This window comes from Macrobrachium nipponense, chromosome 26 (assembly GCF_015104395.2).
Source record: "Macrobrachium nipponense isolate FS-2020 chromosome 26, ASM1510439v2, whole genome shotgun sequence".
Taxonomy (NCBI): domain Eukaryota; kingdom Metazoa; phylum Arthropoda; class Malacostraca; order Decapoda; family Palaemonidae; genus Macrobrachium; species Macrobrachium nipponense.
This window is the reverse complement of record NC_087215.1, coordinates 19704667-19716955: the sequence shown is the minus strand read 5'-3', so window position 1 is coordinate 19716955 and position 12289 is coordinate 19704667.

Sequence of the window (12289 nt, the reverse complement as noted above, 5' to 3'; positions counted from 1 at the left end):
ATATAATATATATATATATATATGGATATATATATATGGATATATATATGTATATATATATATATATATATATATATATATATATATATATATATGTATATATGAATAATTATCCACATCGAACCGTGATCCATTTATATATCAATTCAAGCTACAAATGTCCTTTAATATCTAAATTCACTTTACCTCCCAAATGATATATTTTCATATATGTACCGAAGGGGAATTTTTTAATTGACAATAATTTCGTCCCCCCATGGGATCGAACCACCGTCCAAGTGGACGGGGACGAAATCAGGACAGTCAGTGACGCTATCCAATCAGCCAACAGAGACGCTATAAGTTCATATCGATATATATATATATATATATATATATATATATATATATATATATATATATATATATATAAATTCATTCCCCATACCTTTAACATCCTACTATCGCAGTCCCACACCGATCTCAAAAAAGTATGCAAACGCTACTTTTGGCCGCCTGATCGTCATTCTTATTAACAGCGCCAACATCGCCAGAACCTTTGGCAGAAGAACTTACGGACGGATAGTGCGGCGCCTCGGCAAACAGCGCGCAGAATTCGTTTCTTGCGTGCCTGACGTGCAAAAAGACAATTTTGACGGCCGTGTCATCTGCAGACAAAGCCGAGGAGCGAACCGATGTCTTTTGAAGCCCGACACTATACTATGTTCGCAGCAACACGGAACTCGAAGCAGCATCATGAAATAGGCCCACGCGATGCTTCGCTGGACGGCGAAGATGACACCAGTATTATACATTTTCATCAGCACTTTTCCGAGGCATTGTGATGATACGATTCCGGGGGAATTTCTTAGAAACGAGGATTTTGGTTCAGGGACGCCACGAGGAAAACATGACGGTGAATATAGGAACATGTGAATATTGAAGCGATACGTCACAACTAGAACATCCAGTGTCATTTCTCGCCGTTATTACTTTTTTTTTCCTGGAAATAGTACAAGTCGGCAACGCCTTTGTCATAATCATATTTGAGTGTTTCTGTTCTCTCATTTTTATTTTATTTTACTAAAGGTATCAGGATTTCATTATTTAGTACGAGAAATTACGATAGTGTTATGATCAGTGTCATATTTCAAATCGAGTCATTTCGTTTTCATCTGCTCCTCGTCATGATATACTATACTGTAAAGTTTATATTCCTGCATATGGTTATAGATAGGTTATGCATATATGTTTAAACCGATAAAGCTACATGTAAAATACACGCGCACGCGCACAAAACCACCTTGGCCTTTTCTTTGACTCTTAGAGTAATTATATATATATATATATATATATATATATATATATATATATATATATATATATATATATATATATATATATAATACATATATGCGTATGTATGTATATATTCGACAATATACAAGCGAAATAACCCAATAACACGACGAACGAAAGGTGTGGAATCAAGTTTTAGTTAAATATAAAAAATAATAGCAAAATAAATTTTTATTCAATTATAACAGCTATACCACTGGATTAGATTAGACGCTCGTGCACGTGACCTGAATTTGGCGAAAGGAGCGAAAGCAGGTTAACCTTAAGGCTTTATGTATATGTCGCCTGTTTTTCACGGTTATTTCACAGCCTACAACCCCATTTGCGGCGGGCAATCACTCTCTCTCTCTCTCTCTCTCTCTCTCTCTCTCTCTCTCTCTCTCTCTCTCTCTCATGGATTGAATGCAGCTTACCACGTCAGCCAATCATTTCAAGTCTCTTTGCTCTTCAAGAAAAGCAAAAAATGCAGTAAAAACTTCTTCATTAGAAATTATTCCTTTACTCCTCTCAACGCTGGGGTGTGGAACAGTCTCCCTGAGGATATGGTACAACTGGAACTTCAAAACTATCCTAAAACATTTCTTGTATTTCAATAATCTACTTGCATTTTTTATCTATTAATTTGGTAATAAATTTTTTTCAACAACTGATACCGCTTTTCTGTATCACCTATTGTCACCTCTTTCAAATGAACGCCATATTCTTTGGATGTCTGAATTTCAATTCAGTGGCCCTTGTGGTCTTTTTCCATATGAGTAAAGTTCATCTTCTGAATAATAATAATAATAATAATAATATTGAATCCTGGCTGATCAAATGGGGCCACTCCAAAACCAAACCCATATAATAATAATAATAATAATAATAATAATAATAATTAATAATAATAATAATAATAACAATAATAATAATAACAATGAATCCTGATTGATCAAACGGGGCCACTCCAAAACGAAACCCATATAATAATAATAATAATTAATAATAATAATAATAATAATAATAATAATAATAATAATAATAATAATAATAATAATAATATAATAATAACAATGAATCCTGATTGATCAAACGGGGCCCCACTCCCCCCCCCCAAAACGAAACCCATATAATAATAATAATAATAACAATAATAATAATAATAATAATAATAATAATAATAACAACAACAATGAATCCTGATTGATCAAACGGGCCACTCCACAAACGAAACCCATATAATAATAATAATAATAATAATAATAATAATAATAATAATAATAATAATAATAATAATAATAATAATAATGGATAGACTATAAGAAAGCCTTCGACATGATACCACACACATGGCTAATAGAATGCCTGAAAATATATGGGCAGAGGAAAATACCATCAGCTTCCTCAAAAATACAATGCGCAACTGGAATACAATCCTTACAAGCTCTGGAATAAGACTAGCAGAGGTTAATATCAGGAGAGGGATCTTCCAGGGCGACTCACTGTCCCCACTACTCTTCGTAGTAGCCATGATTCCATGACAAAAGTACTACAGAAGATGGATGTCGGGTACCAACTCAAGAAAAGAGGCAAACAGAATCAACCATCTGATGTTCATGGACGACATCAAGCTGTATGGTAAGAGCATCAAGGAAATAGATACCCTAATCCAGACTGTAAGGATTGTATCTGAGGACATCAGGATGGAGTTTGGAATAGAAAAATGCGCCTTAGTCAACATACAAAAAGCAAGTAACGAGAACTGAATGGGATAAAGCTACCAGATGGAACAACATCAAACACATAGATGAGACAGGATACAAATACCTGGGAATAATGGAAGGAGGAGATATAAAACACCAAGAGATGAAGGACACGATCAGGAAAGAATATATGCAGAGACTCAAGGCGATACTCAAGTCAAAACTCAACGCCGGAAATATGATAAAAGCCATAAACACATGGGCAGTGCCAGTAATCAGATACAGCGCCGGAATAGTGGAATGGACGAAGGCAGAACTCCGCAGCATAGATCAGAAAACCAGGAAACATATGACAATACACAAAGCACTACACCCAAGAGCAAATACGGACTGACTATACATAACACGAAAGGAAGGAGGGAGAGGGACTACTAAGTATAGAGGACTGCGTCAATATCGAAAACAGAGCACTGGGGCAATATCTGAAAACCAGTGAAGACGAGTGGCTAAAGAGTGCATGGGAAGAAGGACTAATAAAAGCAGACGAAGACCCAGAAATATACAGAGACAGGAGAAAGACAGAAAGAAAAGAGGACTGGCACAACAAACCAATGCATGGACAATACATGAGACAGACTAAAGAACTAGCCAGCGATGACAATTGGCAATGGCTATAGAGGGGAGAGCTAAAGAAGGAAACTGAAGGAATGATAACAGCGGCACAAGATCAGGCCCTAAGAACCAGATATGTTCAAAGTACGATAGACGGAAATAACATCTCTCCCATATGTAGGAAGTGCAATACGAAAAGTGAAACCATAAAACCACATAGCAAGTGAATGCCCGGCACTTGCACAGAACCAGTACAAAAAGAGGCATGATTCAGTAGCAAAAGCCCTCCACTGGAGCCTGTGCAAGAAACATCAGCTACCTTGCAGTAATAAGTGGTACGAGCACCAACCTGAAGGAGTGATAGAAAAACGATCAGGCAAAGATCCTCTGGGACTATGGTATCAGAACGGATAGGGTGATTCGTGCAAACAGACCAGACGTGACGTTGATTGACAAGGTCAAGAAGAAAGTATCACTCATTGATGTTGCAATACCATGGGACACCAGAGTTGAAGAGAAAGAGAGGGAAAAATTGGATAAGCTAAGTATCAAGATCTGAAAATAGAAATAAGAAGGATATGGGATATGCCAGTGGAAATCGTACCCATAATCATAGGAGCACTAGGCCACGATCCCAAAATCCTGAAAAGGAATCTAGAAAAAACTAGAGGCTGAAGTAGCTCCAGGACTCATGCAGAAGAGTGTGATCCTAGAAACGGCACACATAGTAAGAAGAGTGCTGGACTCCTAAGGAGGCAGGATGCAACCCGGAACCCCACACTATAAATACCACCCAGTCGAATTGGAGGACTGTGATAGAGCAAAAAAAAAAAAAAAAAAAAAAATAATAATAATAATAATAATAATAATAAAACAACAACAACAATGAATCCTGATTGATCAAACGGGGCCACTCCAAGACCAAACCCATATGATGATGACAGGGACATTAACGATCAAATTGCAAAACGGTTTACTACAATCATCGCCCAGTTCCATAAAGTATGGAACGGTGAAGTTCCTAAGTGGCTCCAGCACTTTTTGTTGGAGCAAGCCACTATCACGCGAAGGTAGAAGTCGCCCATAAAAGGCTATAAAGGAACCCATGTTTGAAGGCACTTTGCTTGCTAATCGAGGGATAAATGGAATATTTGTTGACTTGATTAACAATCACGCTAATCCACAGAGTATGCTAATGGAAGTGGCACATTCCGCCTAAATGTCAAATGGTCCTTCGAACATAACAAGCAAGTCAGTATCATAAATTGGTTTTAAAGTACATGTGTTTTACTGTAAATTCAAGGACTGTGACTGCTTCGATACTTGTTGCCATCAATACACTACTTGCGAAAAAATAGCATTCAGAATTGTTTGAGTGTTCAATTACTGGTATTTAACACGGGCTGTGGGAATTCATAGTCTGATTCATGTGAGAAACACAATGAATGCTTTTAATAGGATGTTTTTGCTTAAACTATTGGCTAGGCAGTATCTTCTTATCATAAACTCTACATGCGCTTATATATATATTTGTGTGTATATATTATATATATATATATATATATATATATATATATATATATATATTATATATATATAATATATATATATATATAATATATATTTATATAATTTAACATATATATATATATATATATATATATATATATATATATATATATATATATATATATATATATATATATATATATATATTGTGTGTGTGTGTGTGTGTGTAAAAAAAACTGCCAGATGCGACATATTTTAAAATATCATTGTAGCTACAAAATTAGACTGCGCTGATATAATTAAATATTTGTAAAAGTACCATGTTGGCCTAATGACTGCAACTTTACTATGTGCAGTCAAAACAGACTATTTCGACCACTAGAACAAATTCTTTTGGGAAAAAAAATTAAACACTTTAAGAATCATGCAGATAATGGTAACCAATGCAACGCTAATAAGTCCTATGAATATGAAATTCACTTATCGGAACATGTAACTTTAAGCTGACTTATCTTCTTTCCAGCGGTTCTCAACCTTTTTTGGCCCATGCACCCTTTCACCTAATGTCAGAATGTCATTCATCCTCCCCCAAATTCTGCATCAAAAGGAGCATTCAATTAATACGCCACAAAATACTAACTCAAACACACAACCTATAAAGCGGAGAAAAAGCCAGGCCTGACCTTTCAGTAGTGCAAACAGACGCACACTGAATTTCGTGTAGTCCTGGAGGTAGTTTGATCCTACCAGTCTGTGATCACAATTCCCTTCCTTTAACTACGAAATTCGTCCCCTACGGAAGAGTTTCCCCTCAGGTTGAGAACCACTGAACTATAGCGTTCTTATTGATGAGGGGAACCGCGACGCGCATAGGCACCCAAATTAAACTTGGCACCTGTTAGGGAGTTACGTGTAATACTGGAAAACAGCGAAAGCTGGAATGCAGCACTTGTGATGACACTAGATGTGGGTGGTAATGTGTGAAAGATTTTTTTCCTTCAATAGCTTATTGGGAGGGTGCAAACGGCCACAAGCTCTAGGTTTCCGTTCCGTATTTGGAGATGGTTTTTCTGAAGATAGTGTTTTATAATGAAATTCTAAGAAAACATTTATAATCTTATTAATAATAATGCGGTATTTTAAACTTTTTTTTGTTCAAAATGTGTTCTCTGTCATATGGAACGATCCCAAAACAGTGTTTCAAGTCAGTCACAATTTTCCACATTTTTCAAAAGCATCAAACAGATCACATATAACAAAAGTATATAAAATGCTAAACGTAAGACAAATACAATTCATCCGAGCAAAGACGAATACCATTTAATCCAGTGTAGAGTAACAAAATAAGTTTATCTTTGGAGACTGGAAATTTACATAGAAGTTATAAAACAGTTCTTGTATATTTCTTGACGTTTATATAGTATGCAGAAATAGCGACTGAATTACGTAAAATGAAAGGAAGCAACTAGGATCAGTTATAACCATGAAACTTTACTTCAGTTTAGTCTGGCTTCTTAAAAAAGAAAAAAAAATTGACATTGCCTCGTAAGATAATACAATGAATTTATATTTTGTTTTCTTATGAAACAGACCTTCTTGTATCCTTAGTTTTAGCATTATTACAATGTTCTTAATTTTAGAAACTGACACAAAGAAGGAAGGAAGAGGAGAACGAAGATTTAAGCATCCGTGACCTTAACGATAACCACGCGCATATAAAGGAACGCATAAGAACATTGATAGTCAGTATTTGGGTGGCTCTTTCCCATACCCTTTATAACCATCATTATCGCCAATTAAGTTTTAACAGAGATCTCGCGCTATCAATTGCGAAAGTAGAGTATTCACGACCCTAGTAGCATTGGTCACCATCACACAAGGAAAAAAAAATCGAGATGGGTGTTTTATGATTTCGTTTTAATAATAATAGATAATGCTACAAATAAGAATAATATCAAGACCTGAAAATAGAAATAAGAAGGATATGGGAATATGCCAGTGGAAATTGTACCCATAATCATAGGAACACTAGGCACGATCCCAAGATCCCTGGAAAGGAATCTGGAAAAACTAGAGGCTGAAGCAGCTCAAGGTCTCATGCAGAAGAGTGTGATCCTAGAAACGGCGCACGTAGTAAGAAAAGTGATGGACTCCTAAGGAGGCAGGATGCAACCCGGAACCCCACACTATAAAAACCACCCAGTCTAGTTGGAGAACAGTGATTAAAAATAAATAAATAAATAAAAAATAATAATTAAAGCTATTATCATTATCATTATTGTTATTATTATTATGTAATAAATAATGCACAAGAATTCTCGCAACATTAATTTCAGGCATTTAAATTTTCCACCACTCGCCATCACCAGCAGTACTCGCGGAAGTCATAATTCCGAGACAAGGTGGATTAGGTAACGTGACCCAGCCAATTAACGAAAGGGAGAAAAAAAAGGGAGGTAAACCTCAAGGTTACTTCTTTTCGTCATCCGATGCTCTTCGGGGGAAATTTGATAAACCTGGAAGAGTAATAAAGAGGGAAATGGGAGATGGAATTGGTAGAATTCAGAGAGGAACGCATGGGAACAAACGCCGCCATTTTGGAGACAATGCCACAGACAGGTCCAGTCCCAGGAATGCAAAATGTCCTGCAATGTGGATCTCGTCTTGTCTCGTCGAAGGCTTTGCGCCCAAAGAGGGGCATTGTGGCGTCTAGGGTCTTTCGAAGGACAGGAGGGGTACGGACAGGAAAAGCCTTGTTGTCGTGTGATCGGGCGTGGGAAAGCAAAGGGCGCGCTTGCACGCGAGTAACTTTGAAAGGAACCGCGTTGCAACCTTCGTGGGTGGCTCTTTTGGGAGACGTTTCTAGGGTAACTTGGTCGTGCCGTTTTTGCCGCGTAAGAAAGACGCCGGATTGAAATCGTTGGACTTTTTTATAATTTACAAACTCAGCTGTCGCCTTTATTTTAAACGTGCTACGTTTTATTACATCCTTTGTGACTGACGCAATGTCCAAAGATAACATGAACTCGTAGTTATGCGTTGTTTAAAGTGGGTTTTCATTACACAACTTATTAAATACACATGCTAAAAGAAATGTTCTTGTACTTGTACTTGTAACGTTTAATATATAAAACAATGATTCGTCATTCATTGAGAAAAAAGTCACAAATATCCAGGACGTATGAAAATCTTGTGCATTCTTCTCTCTCTCTCTCTCTCTCTCTCATTATATATATATATATATATATATATATATATATATATATATATATATATATATATATATATATATATATATATATATATATATGTACATACGTATATTACAAACGCACACAAACACCCACACACACACACATTATATATATATATATATATATATATATATATATATATATATATATATATATACATATATACATATAATATATATATATATGTGTGTATATATATATGTATATATATGTGTATATATGTATATATATGTATATATATATATATATATATATATACATATATATATATATATATATATATGTATATACCCATTATACATATAGATTGTACGTACAACAAACGTGCGTGCATGCAGTGTTTATGTGCTGTATGTTTCTTTTTTCACGAAAATTCAAGTGTCTTACTCTACATAAAAAAACATGGAATGACAGAAAAGCTTAATGAACTTTATAGAAAAAACATGATAATTACAGGGGGTTCGTGCGGCAGTCAGCGCTAACTTCGGTGCTGGTTTTTGCGAACGGCGCTTATTCGTGTGGGTACGGGTAAATATGACGTTGAACAATTATGTTAATTGATCATTCTACTTTGGGCTTCGGATAAACTTGACGAACTTTGATGACAAACATTAGCTATGAAAACTTTTTCTTGTTGAAAATTCACTGTATTGTGACTACATCGTTGTTCGTTAACAATTCACAATTATATTAAATTTGTATTATTGGCTAAATTTGAGAGACATTCGTACACCTTCCTAGATGTCTTGATGACCTTTAGTAAAGGTCATTAATGCCACTCTGCTTTCAGTACAGTTGCCTGTCAAATAAATTTCATATGACTTTATTTCGTCAGATTTACGATGTAAATTGTAAAGCTAAAGTTTCCGACGAAAAACGAACTGCTCCCACAACGCCGTTTGGATTCCAGCAGTATAACAACATCCAGGTCTCTTAAAAGGACATCATGAAGCAACTCAGTTAATCTGATTTGTTTAATAATATGTGTCTTTCTCACTATTATTAAACAGTTACGGCAAAGTCGGTTTAAAAACAAACAAGTAAACAATGCGCCGAAGAAATCCAGTTTTCTGTACAACGTATAATGCTGTATAAAACCATCAACTATGACCGGCAGCTCTCCAGTTGCTCACCAGATGCGGTAGAGTAAGGGTGCGCCCCCATGGCTCCGGGAAGCACTGCAAGATTCACGATCCATGGCTAACTTTAATTCTAAATCAAATAAATACCAGATGGTTCCAATTTGGTATGTTTGATGACCGGAGGGCGGATGATCAAAACACCAATTTGCATCCGTCTAGCTTCAGTACTTTTTTTTAGACCTGAGGGCGGACGGGCAGAAAAAGCCGGAACAATGGCTTTCTTTTACAGAAAACGTAAAACCATAAATTCTAAAGGAAAAGGATCCACAAGTGAAAATGTCCCAAGGCTCCATAGTAACTGCTTCACTTGGAATGTGAATCCCATCCTACAAGGCTAATAGACAGTTGTTCCAACTTCATTCTATTATTTATGATACCAGTAAATTATTAATTCAACTGATTACTTAAGCCCCCTGAATAAGTCGTTGCCTGCTGATGTGTATACGCATCACTTGCTAAGCCACCGAAGTTTTTCATTGCCCTAAAGAACAGCAAACAGGATATTTAGGTCGTATTCATCAGCGAGTAGTGATTTATAACAGAGATGTGGCTCTGGTTTATGGGGTCAGCAAGGTCATAGCTAACACCAGAGGACATAGCATATTAATCTTCTTCAAATTAGGTTCCTTGAAGATATGACCTAATCGATCCGGCATCCATCGCACGCGAAACAAACTCGCCATTGTTAGTTTTCTCACAAACAACACAATAGTTTCAATTTTGTTTGCTCTTGTTCGGGTTGAATATTGGTCTATTGTTCTCTTCGAACGCTATTTATCACCGAATGGTGTTTATTTCACATTCGCAATTTAACTACTGTTAAACCGTTTAGCATTTAAAGGGCTTTCGAAAATGAAGTTTTAGGTTGCGTTGCAATAATGCTGAAAATGTGTTTATTCATATACACGAAAAATTAAAATAAAAATCTAAAGAAAGTCGATGTACAATTATGGTAATAGATTCTGGTTCCCCATGACTGTTTTAAGGACTGCAGGATTCAAGGAGACGGTACGTTTATTTGTTTGCATTTTCTTACGTTTCTAGTTTCCTTTTATTTATCAAGAAGTAACTTTCAATCAAATCACCCATTTATGTGTAATTACAATGCTTCAATTAATGTTATTCATATTTTTTCATTCTCTACACAATATTGTTTGCTGTTAAATGAAGTCGGCTTCGTGCCAGCCCGAGCTCTCGCTTGTACGAGCACTTCATTTCAGAGCAAACAAGTAAAAAATGCGACGAAGAAACTTCGGCGCAATCGAGTTTTCTGCACAGTGCATAATCAAGGCTACCCACGGCCTAGTGGTGGCCTGTCCTATATCGCTGCCAGACGAACGATAATGGCTAACTTTAACCTTTAAAAAATAAACTACTGAGCTAGAGGGCTGCAATTTGGTATGTTTGATCACCATACAAATTTGCTGTCCTCTAGCCTTGGTAGTTTTTAAGATATAAGGGCGGACAGAAAATGTGTGGACGGACTGGCAAAGTCTCTCAAAAGTTTTCGAGCAGACAACCAAAAATGACCCTATCTGGTTTCCAGCGAAAAGCGGCACCACATCTCAGTGTTACTGTAACTAACTGGATTATCGACCGTGGTTTGATACGATTAATCACCGGCCAACTGACACGAATAAATACATTTCAGAGCCGTGCAATTGCTAAGCGAAGAGTTTTTTTTCATGTTTAAGAACGTGATGTGCTGTCTTTTGAAACTGGTCTTGCAAGGCGACTGGTACCAATAATCTCAGTTTGTTCAAGCCGTTTATAAAAATGTAATTCACTGGGTAACTCTTCAAAAAAATTACCTGATTAGCAGTGAATTTTATTAACTCGTTCTAAAGAGTCTTCTAATTATTCTCTCAAATTATTGGTCGTGCAATGTCTCATATAACACGGCAACTTTTCCATATGAATATTTTTAACTCTGAAAAACTATCACCCACACACATATCCCAGCATTTAAGACATAGCTATATTCTTTCAACATTTCGCAGCTCAGGGTAATAAGTGGTCCTAATGCCGCGAGTCCATTCAAGCACAAAAATTCTCGTTCTGTTTTGGACCGATTTTGCGCTCCCAATTTATAAAATATCCTCCACACAAGTTTGAATCCTTTTTTCTGTGCCTGCGAAGTTTTTATGTTTTATTTCCTCTATCGTCTGCTTATTTGTTCTTGTTATTTTCTGTTTATTGATTTTGTACCTATCGTCTGCTTATTTGTTCGTCAACTTTTTTTTTTTTTTTTTTTTTTTTTTTTTTTTTTTTACCTTCCGTCTGCTTATTTGTTCGCAATTTTTTTTTTTTTTTTTTTTTTTTTTTAATATTGTTTCTTACCTTCCGTCACACTGCCCTTCGCAAAAACTGAATTCATCTACGATGATTCACATCGAAAAATTCGTGTCAGGAATAATATTCCAAGATTATTCAAGTCAGTTATGTCCTTCCTTCTGTTTTTATTTGAGAATGCATTTGTTTAACTCTATTTATCCTTGCTTTCTTGAAGCATCACTTCCAAGAAAGATCCGGGTGGCTCGGTCCTACTTCTCCCTCGAATGACGTCACGCTCGACGGTGCTTTACGCCCGCCGTTTTCGCCTTGGCCCAGATGGGCGTACGCTATAATTTCAGACCATCCTCCGCGTTTCGCCTCGATCCACCAGATGGGAGATAAGGCTATTCCTATCTACGGATCGTTTAATGGTCGATGCGTTGTATAAACAAGCATGGAAACGATTCAAGACATTTTG